Source organism: Glossina fuscipes, unplaced genomic scaffold, assembly GCF_014805625.2.
Source record: "Glossina fuscipes isolate IAEA_lab_2018 unplaced genomic scaffold, Yale_Gfus_2 2, whole genome shotgun sequence".
In the NCBI taxonomy this organism is placed as follows: Eukaryota; Metazoa; Arthropoda; class Insecta; order Diptera; family Glossinidae; genus Glossina; species Glossina fuscipes.
In genome coordinates this window covers 10,426,240-10,443,235 of record NW_023998416.1, presented here as the reverse complement: position 1 = coordinate 10,443,235, position 16,996 = coordinate 10,426,240, and the positions used below count along the sequence as shown (strand labels likewise).

Genomic DNA, 16,996 nt, shown 5'->3' with positions numbered 1-16,996 from the left:
ATACATACTATGCAGGCGGACAACGACATTTTCTCTCAGTCAAGTATTAGATATATTTTCCCAGCTTGATATCAACATCTGCTTTAAGTTATAAGCTACACAGTGCTCTCATCAGGATGAGAGCATATATTGTTATTTTCTTTTCACTCAACATGTTTACACCAACAACATTATACCATTGTTGTAAACAATAAACTATGAATTTATATAGTATATTGAAATTGACCCCAAGTTATATGAAGTCGTTTCGCATGATTGTAAACGCATTTATGCAAGATAAGTTAGACAAATTATTAGGAAAAGACTATTTTGGCAATTGGCTTCAGCTTCTTCGTAAGAATATATGTACGGGGGGCATCAGAAAGACATAGTGCATCGTGCATAGAAATAGGCAAGCGATGATCTAAAGACCGCCAAGGTCAAGGTCTGTGCATAGGTTTTTCAGACTTAACTACGCCAAGAGACTGTTCAGAGACAGACAGTGCGCAATATACAGGCCCTATATAATGTGCTATTTTCGAAAAGTCGAAAAAACTTGGTAACAGATTATATTTTCAAATACTAAATGATTTCCGAGAATTTGAGTTAGAGAGAATCGTTTTGTGGGTATCACACAAAAGGACTTCTGGGACTGAAATGCCACGAGCTAAGTGTGTTCTAAATTCTAAATTAAATAATGCTGGACATCACAAGGTAGTACAGCAAAATTTTCTTAACAGTATCTTTTAGTATAGTAAAAGTTGGCGAATAAATTTTATCCCATTCACCCTTTTATGACAGCAAATAAAAGCATGATGGGTGGGGGGTGGCGTCAAAATCTTTAATGTGGAAATGGGATATTCGGCCCAAGGCGAATATAAATAACTTTCTTACTTATTAAGAATCACAACTTTTCTGTGGCTTAATAAACATTCAATTTATCTGATTGCAACTGAATTACTTGTCAAGCATATTTGATATTGAGAAGAAGAAAATATGAAAAAGAGTCTTATCGGTAATTGCCGGAAATGGATAGCTACAATCTATCGATAATACGGCAATTAATTTGCATATTTTTATTAAAATTACTTATTGTTATGAACAAAGTAACTAATAAGCATACATTCATGGCGCACTGGATTATCTAACGACAATGGATTATTGGCTGCGTCGTTCTTTATCTCATTTGTTCATATCGTTTCTATCGCTGCTAAAATAATCTATAAATCTGACGTTTCTTGAGGGTATGCAAAACAATTTGGAGCAAGTTTCTCTTATCTCTATAAAAAAAATTAATGCTTATTCAATAAAAGTTAACAAGCTTTGCAAATTTATTAAATTTTTAAATTTAAAGTAAAGAAGAAAACTTTAAAAATTCATGCAATGAATTTTTGTAATAGCATTTCATTAGTAGTCACATGGAGGCTATAAAAAACAAAGTTTTCTTTTATTCATTCTGATTATAAAGTTTTGCTTTTTATGTTCTTTTTTTTCTTTTTTTTTTTTGTGTGAAATTGCGATGGATTTCTTCTTTTTTTTTTTTTTTTTTTTATTCACTTTAAAAGTCACAATCGATTTGTACAATTGACTTCCTGCCACCAGCAATTTACTCAACTTAAATCCACCCAATTTAGATGTGCAATTCAGGCATACATCCATACGTACGCACACTTACTAATGCAAGTTGAGTCAAGGCAAAGTCAATAACTCTTTCTTATTTAAAACTAGCTCAAGACACAAAGAAAAAGATATACTAAGTTTAACATCCTGTTCGGAACTGTCTAATCGTATAAAAATGCACATAGATACATACACACATCTTGCACTTACGCTATTATGTATCTAAGATGCGACTTGGATTTTCTAAAATAACTCTTTTTCTTGCCTTTCCTTTTTCTTTCAATGTTATGCAGCCTAACGTCAGCAGCAAAACGTTCAACCAAAAAAAAACAAAAAAAAAAAAAAAAAAAAAAAAAAAAACCAAGAGAAAATTTAAATGCCAATCAATCGTCGGCATAGTTTAGCTTTAAAACCGCATGAAAATCAAAAGTAAACGATTTCTACTAAGATGTGCATGTGCACGAAATCACAACCAATACAAAGTTGCAAACAAACCTACAAAGTTACGAAAATTTTCAAGTAACGTAAAGAAAAAGATTAAGACCCGAAAAAAAGGAAAAGAAAGAAAAGGTAAACTTTTAATTTTCTAGAAAAAAAAAATATATAAAAAAAAAAAAAACAAATAGAAGAGCATTGAAAAGTAAGGAAAAAGGAAATAAAAAAGAAACGGATAAGAAGAAGAGGAAATATATTTGATTTAAAACGAATTTTATGATCTCTACATTTTTATATTTAAGGACAATTTCCCGAATCGAATATAATCTCTTATGGTCATATAATAAACATAGTCCAGCTAATGTTCAGAAATAGTTGGAATCATATTTTTACATAAAAATTTTTAGTATATCTATATATAATGATCAAAATCCCGAAGAATATCGACTAAGTAAATTGGCGTTGCTAAGCTGATTGGCGTTACTTACTCAAGCTTCAGTTTTGTACGTTAATTTTATCATTCCGGAAAGAAGTAGGCACAATGGCATATTTTCAAATTTTCAGTACTCTCTCTCTCTCTCTCTCTCTCTGTCTCTCTCTGGGGACAAGAAGATATACAGGTCCACCTCATTAAACTATCTCTTAATCCTAAACCGTCTCTATGAAGGTTAATCGACAATATCTCTATCTCCACTCTTTGAAAAGTAGGCCGGACGAACGGAGACCATTGAATCGTCCGAGAGACGCTCGAATTTAATTAACGAGCTCCGATAAAAATTGTAAGCTGCAGCTTTCTACTTGAAACTCGACAATGTGGACACTTTCAATGAGAAAGGGGCAAACCGACGCCGAAACGGCCATATTGTAATATATGGTTTCTAATACACAGCAACGATTTCAGTTTTCCATTTCCCAAGCTTTAGATTATTGAGAAATTTAAGTAAAAAAGAAATGGACGTATGTACGTACATAACGTAAATCGATTTAAAATCTTAAGCTGATTAGAAAAGTGTATATCACTTTTAGAGTCTTTGGAGCTTGCTTTACATTTTACAAAAAGTCCGACGAAATTAGTTTGTCCCCATTGTTCTGCGGTTATTGAGTATGTATAGAACAAGTAAAAGTCAACTGCAGAAGAAAAATGTTGAGTATTATGAAATTTTTTTTTTTTTTTTTTTTTGCTTCTCTTCTTGCTTATTGTGTAAGCAACAATAACGGCCACTATTTCCGTTCTTGAATGTTGGTTACACTAAATGCATATTAAATTGGCAAAAATTTCATCTCATCATTTACCTTTTTGTTCATAGACCCCCCACCACCAACCCAAAAATCTCGAAAATAAAAAAAAGGGAAAGATTAAAACAAGCCAACAGAGAAAGTTTCAATGAAAATTATTTTCAAAATAATTTCCAAAAAACAAAAAGAAACTTAAGAATGCAAAAGAAAAACAAAAAGGAAGTCGTGCGGTGGAAAGGAATAAAAAAAAAAAAAAAGAAAAGAACTATAGCAATCATCCCAAGCGTATAAAATTCTGTTTAAAATTTAAATTCTTTACAGTCTGTCGATCTGAAGTTCGCTTCTTTACACTTACGCTGTTTATTTATATTCACTAGAACGTGTAACTGTATATCGTGTACACTATTTTGTGACTGTATGAAGAATTTTTCGCAAATTTTGAATAACTGTTGAAATATACAAAAACAAAAAAAATAAAGAAACAAAAAAGAAGGGAGAAAACACTGCAAAAATATATAACAAATAACTCTCTAGAATGCTACACAGCTTGCCCTAAAGGTTCATGCGCATACCTCTATCTGTGTGTATATACGAATTCATATAAATAATGTAAGTTCTCGGAAACGTGTATTCCGTACACCTTCACGTGCAAATACCGAAAAGTGACAAGTAAAGTTGCATTTCACACAAAAAATAAATAAACGAACCAACAAATACGCAAAAAAAAAAAAAAAGGAAAAAAAAATTAAATTCTTTATTATTAAATATATTAACTTACACCAGTACTACTACGAATGCATTTTTGGTTAAACGCAACGCAAAGTTACAAGTTATGAAAGCGAAAAACTCCATCCTTTGTTCAGCAATTATACAAATAACTCGTAAAGAGTTACCCTACTACGTAACAAAAGGTCCTTTCTCTGCAAATATTTTACAATATTTCAATAGACACCTTATGAAGACTGAAAATGAAGAATGAAAACTAAAGAAAACAAAAATTATTTAATAAATTAAACAGAAAATAAAACAAATAACAAAGTTGAGGAAACATATGAACATTTTTATCCTTCCATTTAACTGTGGCATTATTAATTTGCCTTTGGCCGTCATTGTAGCGAGCTATCAAATGTTTTTGACAAGTTATGTCAAATTCTCGATCGATATCCGCCATGCATTGTGAGTTAATGACATATGGCCATATTTTGAATCCGGTTTTTATATCCCTCACTGAAGGGTGGGGAGTATATTCATTTTGTCAAAACGTTTGTAACGCCCAGAGGGAAGGTGCAGATGCCTCACAAGGTATATATACTCTTGATAACCATCAAATTCTAAATCGATTCGAGCATGTCTGTCTGTCCGTCCGTGTAAATGTCTATTGTAAAAATGAAGGTATCCATTTCAAATATGGCAGAAACATTGGAAATTCTTGTATGCGGGTTGCCATTGCAAATGGGTCAAGTCGGTTGAAGTGCATACCTACAGTATTAGGTAGACATCTCTACTATTGAAAAGCAATAAAAAATTGTTTGTTTACCCATATACTCATAAGCTCGTGTAAGTAAATGCGCAAACGCATATGGGCGATGCTTTCATACCTGTCTAAGAATGGGAACTGAGTCCCACTCAATTATTACCTTTATAATGCGCAGAAACAAGCTTCCAAAGCCCCATGAAGTGCATAAATTCCTGGCCAGTTCCCAATTTGAAATGCACCTAAATATGTCCATCTGTCCATCTGTCTGTTTGCTCAAAAGTATTATATCTGTGGTAGACATTCTCCTGTTCGCGAATATGAAGATATCGAAATTTGTGTAAGAATTTGCAAGTGATCTAAACTTTTCAAAGGATACGCGTACTACGCGCGCAGACCTATGCGACGAAAAGTTTTATTTTGAGAGTAAGCAAAACCAGACGCGCCGACTCCATACGAAAATTTAGTTCGTTCTGTTTTTTTGTCTTACTTAAAATAACGATGATGGGTATAAAAGATTCGGTTACTCCCGAATATGATTTTCTTACTTGCGCTTTTTTTCTTTGAAAAATTGCATTTCGCGTTAATCAATCGTTTTGTAGCAAGAAGAAATTTCGTCTGATTGTATAAAGTTTGAAGTGCGAATTGTCAATCAGTTGCTTAAATCGAAATCGAAAACGATTCGCATAATCATAAGTTTTTATAACTTGTGGCATCTGTTAGGGGTGCGTTACATGCGTTAAGTTCTTATTCTCGTTTTTTTTTTTTTTTTTTTTTGTTAAAAGCCGTTTTCAAAATTTCATTTGGACGGTCGTATCCATTGCGTATGACTAAAATAAAAGCAGACAAAAATTTCGGCGTTAATCATACGCCCTAGTGGTAAATTCCTTATGGAATATGTTATTAGGGAACAGTTTTATCTCGCATCCTTAATCTAGCTCACGATAGCAATTTGATTCAATCCTTTAGCTTAGCTATACAAACTTTCAAAAAATTCAAATTGGAATTCTTATCAATGAACCACAACTTCTTTTATCCCTTTATTTTTTGTTTTTTATTTTTTTCTTTTAGATTCAAAAACTTTCTTTTTCCACATTTTTCTCAACCTTATTGTTGTTGTTATTATTTTTAAATTTAAAGAAGAGCCTCCTACTCCCAAAACTCTGTAATTGTTATATCATATTGCAAGGGATTTCTTTTAATTAAATGGAATGAAACCGTAGAGTCGGAGAGAAAATAAATTTTGATTGTAAGCGAATTATACTCAGTAAATAACCATTAATTTATATCGGTGAAGCAAAAAAGGATGAATAGAAAATGAATAGAAAAATAGTCGAAAAATCACTTCCTTAGTTTTATGCGAGATGCTTTAAATTAATATTCGACGGAAATCTTCGATTCACAGATTTGTTATAACAATAGTGTCATAAAATTGATCAAATAAATTTAAAATTGACTAATTCTTATGAAAGTGAAATTTCCCAAAATGTTGGAAAAGTTATTGAAGCAAATTTGTGATGTCGGAAAATAAAGACGTCTTACGCTACTGGCTGGTAAACTGGTAAAAAGATTTATGAAAATTCGCTGATTAACAAAAGATGAAGACGGAATACTGCAAAAAATTTATCAGGTATATAAATCCGAACCGGACTTTGCTAATAGATGGCGTTAGTTGTCCATACCTGTAGCTACCGTCAAAGCACGTTATTGCCACCGTTTTCTCTTATTGATATCTGATAAACATTTTCAACTCACAACAGTGTGTTGTAGCATTGAATCGAGTCGAGTTTTATGCAAAAAAAAAAAACAAAACACGCCTATCGATAGCCTTATTTTTTCCTCTAGCAATACAAAGGGAAGTCATTTTTCCATCATTCCCTTACTAGCAAATAAAAGTAGATTGATTTTAAAATCTCAGAAGTAAAATCTATTGGTAGATCCGCTATGGCCAGCAGACGAACCGAGTGCGAGCTGTTAAAGCGAACAGCTAGTGATCGCTTGGAATTTTCCGCTTTTAAAGAAACGACCAGAATATCGGAAAAGGCAATACAAGGATAAGTTTCTACATGTCGTCCCTCCATCTGTCGATATTGTAAAATTGGTTTGTGGAATGTTGGACGTACTGAACTGAGAAGCGCTAACCCACTTAGCTTACTCACCGGGCTCGAGTCATTCCAATCACAACATTTTTGCATCGATGGAACCATGTACTTATTAAAGAACGCTTTGGTTCGTACAAAGATATAAAAAAAAACAATTCAATGAAAGTTTCCTGGCATAACGAGAAGATTTTTAAAGGCATGACTTGGACAGATCATCAGACAGAGGGCAAAAATATATAGCTAGCGATTGGCAATATTCGGAATAAATATTTTTTATTATTTCCGTGCAATAGACTTGTATTTTCTATACAAAAACTCTGGCTTCATATTTACATATTTATGTTTACGCAAAAGATTTCCTCAAGCCGAGAGAAGCATTATATTCAAAGAGAAAAGTCAAAAAAGTTGAAAAGAAGTGCTGCTAAAAAGAAATTCCTTTAACTATAAAAATAAATTGTAACTTTGTAAATAAGGCAAGCCAACGCCACGAATTTAATTCAGAGAATATTATGGAAAACTCGTAAAATGAAATAAAATTTCACGTACATAACATTTTTGAGTTATTGGAAGGATTCGGAATTGTTTCAGCACCTTTACCATCGGAGATGGGTTACAAAAACTCTAGAATTTATTTTCAAAACGTGATGAAAGAATGAATCAGAAATCTTGGCTTTCTATTCCAACTCAAACTTCTCGTGAACGAAGCGGAATCGATTAAGAATCGTGTGCTTATTGTTGGCGTATACATTTCCCGTCCATACTATGAAACATTGCAAACCAAGTTGTAGGAAAACAAGTAGGCGTTGGTTTTATTTTTTTTGGGGATGTCAAGTTTTTTTTTTTTTGTTGGGAACGTTTTTTTGATTATGCAACTTTTGGATTTTGTTCAGTTCAGTAAAAATAAATAAAATGCAAAAAAAAGAAAATTTAAAAAAAAAAATGTGTATAACAATATAAATAACGACTTTTTTTAAGTTGGAATAAAAACTGTGATAATTTGATTTACGAATTTTTTTGAAACAAAATTTTCGATAAATTGTAAATTTTTTTTAAATTCGCGTAAATTCAAAAAAAAAAGAAAAAAGAAAACATTTTTGGAATACTACTGCAAAAATTTTTAACTTAACCCAGCAAGACTGCTATCGCAACTATTTGGTTTTGAGTTTGTTTTTTTAATCATCTTCACTAAAAGAATCCAACGCCATTGAATATAAGTTTGTCATCAAATTAAAACACTACGTCAATTATCAAAAATGGAAAAGACGGAAGAGAAAGCCAAAATCACTCTACCGAACGATAAATCTTCAAAAACCATAATCACTGACAAAACTGTAAAGATTGCCGGTGGAGACAAACTAACGCCTAAAGGCAAATCTGCTGCAAAGTTGGCGAAAACGGGAGCTGGTAAAGGAAAATCTCCGGGAGGAGAAGGAGCTGGTGATGCTGATGACCTTGATGCCTGGATTAAGTCGCGTCAACTACTTAAACCGGACGATCAACTAGAGCTGACAGAAGCTGAACTTGGCGAAGAAATAACCAAAGTTCTAACGCCCACCAATACTAATGTGGTTCTCAATTTTGTAGTGTACAGTTTCAAGGAGGACACTTTTGTTAAGATTCCACCCGCTGGTAATACGGTCACAATATTTCAATAGGCTGGCGAAGTATGTGAACACTTAACACACTCACATTCACTACACATTCACTTACACCTTAAAAATTTATAAAGATTCTATAGGGCAAAATCACTTTCAGGAACCCCCCAATTTTCGGCGAACTAGTCAAATAGCGTTAAGAGCCCTTTGAGATGCTTTGCATGCTACAAAGTGTCCCCGCGATTACGTTAAATGTATAAAAATTGCTTCGCTTTCCCTGGAGTGAGGAATGAGTTCTATTGGTTCACACTGATCGCATTACAAATTCAGATTTCAAAGTTTTCAATCGCAATTTTAAAATTCGAAATCGAGTGATACTCAAATTCTATTGGTCATGTGATAAAAAATATTGCATTTTTCAAATTTTTAAAGAAATTTTCGAAAATTTATATAATTCACTTATATATATCGTGTTTCAGATTGAAGAAAATTATTCAAACACTTCCAAGCATAGCTCCTTTTTAGTGAATTAATGAAGCAAAAGTAAAGAAGTAGAACAATTAACTATGTTAATGTGTTGAACAAGGTCAGAGAAAATGGTCGTTGAGTATCCATTTCATGCATTTGTCAAGCAACGGATGACATATTTCATTTGCATCGGGAAATTTTAAAGCAAATGTCACTTTTGTATTATGTGCACGATTATATGAACGTTCGTCTGCTCTTTGCTACTGTTTCTATTATTATTCAGAGCACTTGATTAGTATCCTTAGGTGCGTTGCAAACAAAGAGGTAATTACTTTGTAAGGAATCTTGAACGTCAATCATTTTAAATAGTTTTTTTTTTTGATACTCTGCATTACTTATGGTGCAACAGTATATTAAGTTTATAAACGGATGTGTATAACAACTAGAATGACTCACTTTTTATTATAGCGATCGATTCGGAATCGCTTTCTCAAATATAAGTTTGACTTTCTGCCCATCATGATATCTGTCAATATATTTTTATGTGCCTTCGGAGATATATTGATGAATTATGGTACAACGACCTAACGACCCAACACCCAATGGCGAAAATGGATTGAATTGGATCACTTTTCCGACCACTTCCCATATAACGCCTTTTTATGAATATTTTGTTACATAAAATAACTGTTTTAAGCGAAGTGGCTTAGGGTGTTTAACATTTATTTTTACTTCTTTCTCATTATAAGCGCATAAGTGGATTGATGAAGAGCGATATCATGCAAGAAGAACTTCCTCTCGAAATTGATTACTCACAGCGGATGACTAATGGAAATAAGTGAAATTTTTCGTATTTTGTTTGTGCTTTTGTAGGGATTTAGAGCGAAAGTTTCAAGAGCAGATTTATAGAAATGTTGAAGTCGTCAAAGGCTGTCCTACAGAATGGAAATTGGCAGGGGCCAGTACTTGGCCCCGTTGGTAAACGTATGCTAGAGTTTCTTGTTTATTATATGATTGCTTCTATAACGTACTTTACTCATTCTATAAGTTACCCTTTTCTAAGTGTTTCTTTTCTAGACTTGTTTAAGCGCACTGAAGTGCCAAACTCGACTGTTCGTGAAGTTAATTTATTAGCAAAGTAAAATCGTACTAAAAGGACGTTCTGATATACACATTTAAATGTACGTAGCATCTTCATCAGATTATCTTATGTACTAGAGATGTGTTGCAAAACGAATAGAATATCGTGCATATCGTTGTTTTGCATTGATGAGCATAAAACTGGCGGGCATTCGATGAGGGAGGAAGTCATTCAAATATTACCTTATTAACGCATTTTTGGCAAATTCAATTCCACCATTTAAAAATTATGTGATCACATATTTGCTGCATACTCTGCTTTTTGCTAAAATAACCAATTGGTTTTCTTCTTTTTTTTTTATTTTTATTATTTTTTTTTCAAAAAAACTTTGATCCAGTTTTATACTCAACTGTTTTGTTTATATAATAAAAGCAGAAAAAGTATAAATTTATGTTAGTTTAAGTTCATTCACTTCTCAATATTTGCCTTTTTTATTTACACACATATCTACGAACTACTATAACTACTACCATAGTAACTAACCAGCACAAGTTCATCAAGTTTAGATCAAAACCTTTATTTAATATGAATATATATAGTCGCTGGCATACGTTGTTGGCATGTATCCAACATTTACATGAAATAAAACAAAACAAAAAAATAAATAAGAAATAAAAGAAACGAAAAAAATAAGAAATAAAAGAGAAAACAAATACTCTAACAGATAAATGTAAATTTGTGTATAGATAGATGGTCCTATTAAGAGAATCGCAAATACTTACACTAACGTAAAACAAATGCGTGTATGTAGGCCAGTCTGCTGGTATATTATAGTATTACGCCATAGAGAACGATAAAGCAAAAATTTTTTTATATTTCACATTTGTATGTATGAATAAGTGCGTGTCTGTGGATATGTCCTTCTTTTTCGCTCAACTGACATCAATATTTGATTAAAGCATCAACTATGTAATAAAATGTACACAAGTTTGTTGTGCAAGTCACTGAGTTGTTTGTGCTGTTTTTCGTATTTGTGTGTGTGTGTGTGTGTGTGTGTATTACACACTTATACATGAAATTAATATCCGTTAATATTTTTTCGAGGAAATAAATCATAATATCATATACTTACATATATGCGTGTGCACACATAGATGAACTTCCATATTTATTGTTGCTGTTGCTGTTGCTCTGGCTGTGGCTGTAGCTGTTGCTGCTACTAACTTTTTTTGGTACTGTTAACAAATAATGACTGTGCAAAAAAGAAAAAAAAAAAAAAATCAGATGAAAAACTTTTAAATTCGTTAAAAAAATAAAATTATTGATTCAATCTCTAGCAAAGTAGTTGAGTAGTAAACAACGTTCGGAGGAGGAAAGTTGTTAATGTAAAATCGGTTTATGTAACGAAATTCCTTTGGAAAGTGTATGAAGCGCATTGACGGTAATGAAATGGGAAATGAGTAATAGTAAAAGCTTTCATCTAATAGATTCACTTCTATCAAATATTATGATGAAGATGATTTTCATTTAATTAAATTTAATTAAAACGTTGTTAATGTTTTTTAAGTTTATTAATCAAGTTCTCAATTACAAAAAAGTAACTTAGGCGCTACACTATTTTGAGCATATATTGGAATATAAAAATTAAAATTTGGAAATAAATAGAAGCACTACAGAGTTCTGAGGCCTGATCTGATCAGAATGATATTTAAAAACAAATGCCGTTCGCTTATCTCAAAGTCTACGTATAATGATCATTCATGTTAGAGTATTTGCAGCCTTCCCTAAGATTAGCGCGGATGCGTGCAACATTCAGGAGAAAGGATGGAAGGAAGAAACGCAGGATCGATTCGCAATCATATTCTGATTCAAAGTAAGCTTCTCTATCAGTCCATGTATTATTGCATTCAACTTGCAATTTTTGAGAAATTTTGATAAAATTTTGATACGGACGCCTTCTTGCCAAGAACGAGGTTCATTGAGATAGTATTGGATTGAATTGAAAGGCTTTTACGACTACTGACCTACGATTCCTCGAGAAAAATTACTGATAGTCAATTGTCTAAATTGAATTGATATGAAAAATTTGGATCGCGTAGGGTAATTTTCAATAAATATTGGGTAGTGAAAATTGGTCCGGAACCCTAATTCGACGTAAAAATTAATTTTGCCGAATTTGGACCATCTATTAAAGCGTTTTCTGAAAAATACGCGTTTACGGCAAACGTTCAATTCTTGACATTTTGTGATGAAAATGGTCCTTAAGGGTAATTTGGTACAAAACAAAACCGTATCAAATTTGGCTCAAGTAAGTCTACGCTTTGGACAAGGCCGCATATAGGGATTCTCATTAAAACTAAATCCTTATATGTCATAAAGATCGAATTTTTAATGTTTTATGAAGAAATTCGGTGCGTAAGAAATTAACTGGATCCGGTTGGAACTATATGGGTCTGTTCTTTGCTTCCCATTCTATATAAAGATTCTTATGAATAGTAAGACTTCAGCTTTTTATGGCGGAAATATATGAAGAATAATAAAATTCCTGAAAAGAAAATTAAATTTGCTTCATTTAAATCATGCCAGTTGGCGCTTTGGAAATTAACTGGATCCGGTTGGAACTATATGGGTCTGTTCTTTGCTTCCCATTCTATATAAAGATTCTTATGAATAGTAAGACTTCAGCTTTCTATGGCGGAAATACATGAAGAATAATAAAATTCCTGAAAAGAAAATTAAATTTGCTTCATTTAAATCATGTCAGTTGGCGCTTTGGGCACCGCGTAGTGGAAAGTATGCCTTTACGTGAAAACAAAATCTCATCTTTGATCTGTTATTACGGAAATGAAACAATGAAATGCAACTGAAATTGCCTTAGGCGGCATGTTGTAGAGTATGTAATAGTCAATCTTGCTCCACTACAATGGTTTGCTTTTTGTTTTATGACGAGAGCAGACTTAAATGAATTTAAAGAATGGAATTTTGAAATTTATCATTTGCCTGGTTTGCTTTTGTTATCTGACCAATCACTCAGCCTGTACGCGCACAGTGATGACGATCCGAAAGTAGAAAGAAAGACAGAGAACTAGGCAGATGAAGGCCAGAGCCTAGACGGCATATGCCCAAAGTAAGCTCTACTGCATTGACTTTTGAACCCGCAAACACTGATATGGTAGTCAAAAGCCTTACTTACTCTACCTTATATCCAGCATCGAAAGCTGAAAGATATATTTATTGATTTCTTTAAAACCAGCCAGGAAGCTTCAGAGGCTGTACAAACTATATAAAAATTTTGATCAGTATCAAATTCTGGAGTCATTTAAGCATGTCCGTTGGTCTATCTGTGTGATATCTCCTGGCCGTAAAACTGAAGCTATCGATAAATCTGTTAAAATTTGAACATATATTGTGTGGGTGATGTGGGTGATGTGGGTGATGTGGGTGAGTGGCTTCACGCATGTAGGTGAGTACTTGTACGAAAGTGAGAAAAATTGACCACGCCTACCCAATATTATAATAGCCTTAAATTTAATTCCTTCAATACCTTGAGACACAAGCTTCAAAAACACAATAAAGACATACGCACACATTTACAGTTGCAGTTAAGCATGTCCGTCCGTTCGTCCGCCTGCCCAACTATGTAATATCTGTAGTAAACATTCTCCCATTCTCCCATTCTCCCGTTCTCCCAAATTTGTATAGAAGTTTGAAATTGGCCCAATCACTTTAAAGAACACGACGACAACACCCACACGTCTGTACAACGGAAACTGAGAACAACTTCGCTTTTGGTGCCGTTTGTTCGTTGCTCGTTAACTTTAACAAATACGCGATGTGAATGTTTACAAAACTATTTTACAAGAATAGAAAAAATCAGCCATGCCCACCCAACATTAGGGAGTACACAAATTTATATTTTTCCTTTCTTTAAAGATTTTATAGAACAACGGTGATGTGTAAAAGATTCGGTCGTAACCGAATAAAATTTATTTTGCTTAGTTGTTTTTTTTTTTTTTTTTTTGCGTGCAATACACAATAAATCTGAAAATAATATCAGCAAAAAAATTTTTTTCCATCTTATCAACAATTCCATGACTCATGTTTAGACGCCGAGTATGCATCAACGAATAAATCTTTTGTTGTCTTGAAGGGCTTTTTATGCTTATATAATGAACTTTGTTTCAGAGTGCATAGCTGTTAGAGAATATATCAAATGTGATACAGCGGTTAAGGCTCGGAAATGACATGCATTACATCTTAACGCATCCCTGTCCAAAATTGTGATTGGTTTCTTCTTGTTTAAGATATGGGGTTCTTTTCCGACTATGACATGGCGATATGATTCATCATAAAAACGCTATTATTCTAGTTAGGGTTACGAGTAAGCATGGTTACACAGCAGCGTTACGTGCCCTAAATTGCTTTGCTTTATATAGATATTCCTTCAACGCAATACAAAGTGTCTCTGCCACACTACAAAAAGGTAGGCATAATGACTTAGGCGCAAAAGTTTTCTTAATTACTTAGGGATGTTAAAGTTCTTTTTCTTATGCTTTTCTTGTTTTTTTGTTAAATTAATTAAAAGTATTTTTATATATCTTTTAAAGCTGCAATTAGTCTGTTCGGTCATCAAAACAATATTATCATATTCATTAGACCTACAACCCGAAAAGTGTTTTAGTCATACATAAAACAATGTGTAAACATATAATTATCACTGAAACAACTGCGAGAACATCGGCATCATTGATAAAATAAGAAAGAAAAACTAAGCAACATAAAGTGAAAAATGAGAAAAGAAAACCTTTGACGTTTCATAAAATTTGACCTTTTTTTCCTTTTTTTGATAATCGACCACAAATATGCAACAAATGTCACCAGAGACAATAACAGAAAGAAAAATTATTTCAGGTTTTTTTTTTGTCGGCTACCAAAAAAAAAAAAAAAAAAAAAAAAAAAAATGTAAATAGAAAATGGGTAAAAAACAAAAGTATTTCTGTTATCTGTAGAAACAAATCGTAAATGATTCTCATTTGGTTCGTTTTGTTAAATACAATACTGGGAAAGAGAGCACACAGAAAAGGGTCGGTCGTTATCAGTTTCCTTTTCAAACTAGAAATGAAAAAGAAACAAATTAAAGAAGATTCCTTGCCAGATATTCATTATGCAAACACATACTCATATTACCCCGGAGTATTCGTAAAGAACGATATGATAAATACAAATGAGATACACAGGCATAGAGAAGCACTTTTGTATTTACATACAAATATAACATAAGTATGGCAAAAAAAATATGATAATTTTTTCATCATATGTATGTATATAAATGAAATCTATACAACGAAACCGGATTTTATTTCATCTTCATAAACTAAAAAAAGTATAAAATCACTCAATCCATGTAAAAACAACACCTAAGAATGCTTCGCTTACATTTTTGTGTTCAACTTATTTTCTAACGAGCAACTACATCTACGTGATTGAATTTCTGCAATGCAAGAGATAACAAAAAAAAAAAAGGAAAACATATTACGTTGTGATTGCGTTTGTAACATTCAAAGACGATTATCTGATAAATTAAAATTTATTTTATACTTATACACGTTTTCGTCCGTCCGTCCATATTTCATTGCTGAAATTTTGAAAATCATACATACAACTGAAGAAAGATATTCGAAAGTTGTGGCAAATATCTGAAAAATTTCGGCTTGCAGGTGGAAGGCAAGCAAAAAAGATAGACAGACGGACAGACAAACTTGGAATCACTTCCTGAAACGATCGGTAGAATAAAAAATAGATCTATATCAAGTCTATCTGGGTGTTAATATACCGTTTAGGGGTAGGGTATAAAAATCCTACATTTACTTTTACTTACTATCATTATAATAAAATTAACAAAAAAAATTTACATTTTAGCGAAATTATGTTTCATTCCGCGAATTTAATTCAGCTTTTGTGTATGATAAACCTATGGCGGCAGTATTGCTAGCTGGTAGGTATGCTATTAATTCGATGCATTGTAAAAATCATCCATCGTTGATGTGTACGATGATTATTTTTAGTAATATATGCATTCCTTTTGATTTTTTATTTGAGTTTTATTGCTACTCAACAAAAGTTTATATTTTGAAATTATGCACCGAAAGATTTGAGTGCATTGTAAACGACAGTGATTTCACGTGATATGTTATGACGAAATCAATGCAATCACTTTCAATGTAAACGCATTATTTTCCTTATCTCCTTATTTCTTACTTTCCTCCGTAAATAAACAACAAGTGATTATCGATTAATTTGGGATAATAAATGAAAATACAGTTAAAACCAAGTCCAAGGTATACGAAGTTTTTTTCCTAAATCCAATATAAATATTTTCCAGAGGCGGGCATCTCGACCGATATAGTCGGGATGTATTAAGCAATAATTTTAAAGGTGGAAGAGTATTCAAGAGTGAGCATAAAATGAAGCTTATTTTTCTTTTCCATCAGCCGCTGCTTGTATGCTTGCATGCATGTATGCATATCATCTTACTATCGACGCTCTTTTTCTTTGCAAGCGATAACATTACCTTTGTATTAAAAAACATTAGCATATATCACTGACAAATGCAAATAAATCATCTATAATAGAAATTCTTTTTCTTTTTCTCTTTCACTATCTCATTCTTTCCCGTAGTTCCCTTTCCTTTCCATTGATCGTAAAGAACTGTAAAAATAAGTAGATAAGAATCATCCGCAATCTTTAAGCAGCAATAACAACAATGAAATAAGGCGCAATAAGAAAAGAATGATTTTATAGTGAAGTAGATAGATGGTAAGACCAAACAAGATGCTTGAGAGGAGAATTATGCATTTTTCTGATTCTCATTTTCTGTTTCGCAGCAAGTTGGGGAAGAAGAGTTCCATTTTTCGGCATAATGTGGCAGTCAGTAAAGCAAATGCATTGATTTCGGTTGACTTCTATTGAAAAGCTATAAGCATATATATCCAAAAGTATACGCATA

The 16,996-nt window shown here is 32.6% G+C and overlaps 1 protein-coding gene across 5 annotated transcripts in view; it reads left to right on the top strand.

The window, feature by feature from the left end:
• The window catches only part of LOC119632822 (nuclear transcription factor Y subunit alpha-like), a 183,334-nt gene that overhangs the window by 152,968 nt on the left and 13,370 nt on the right, over positions 1–16,996 (top strand). The window lies entirely within an intron of this gene.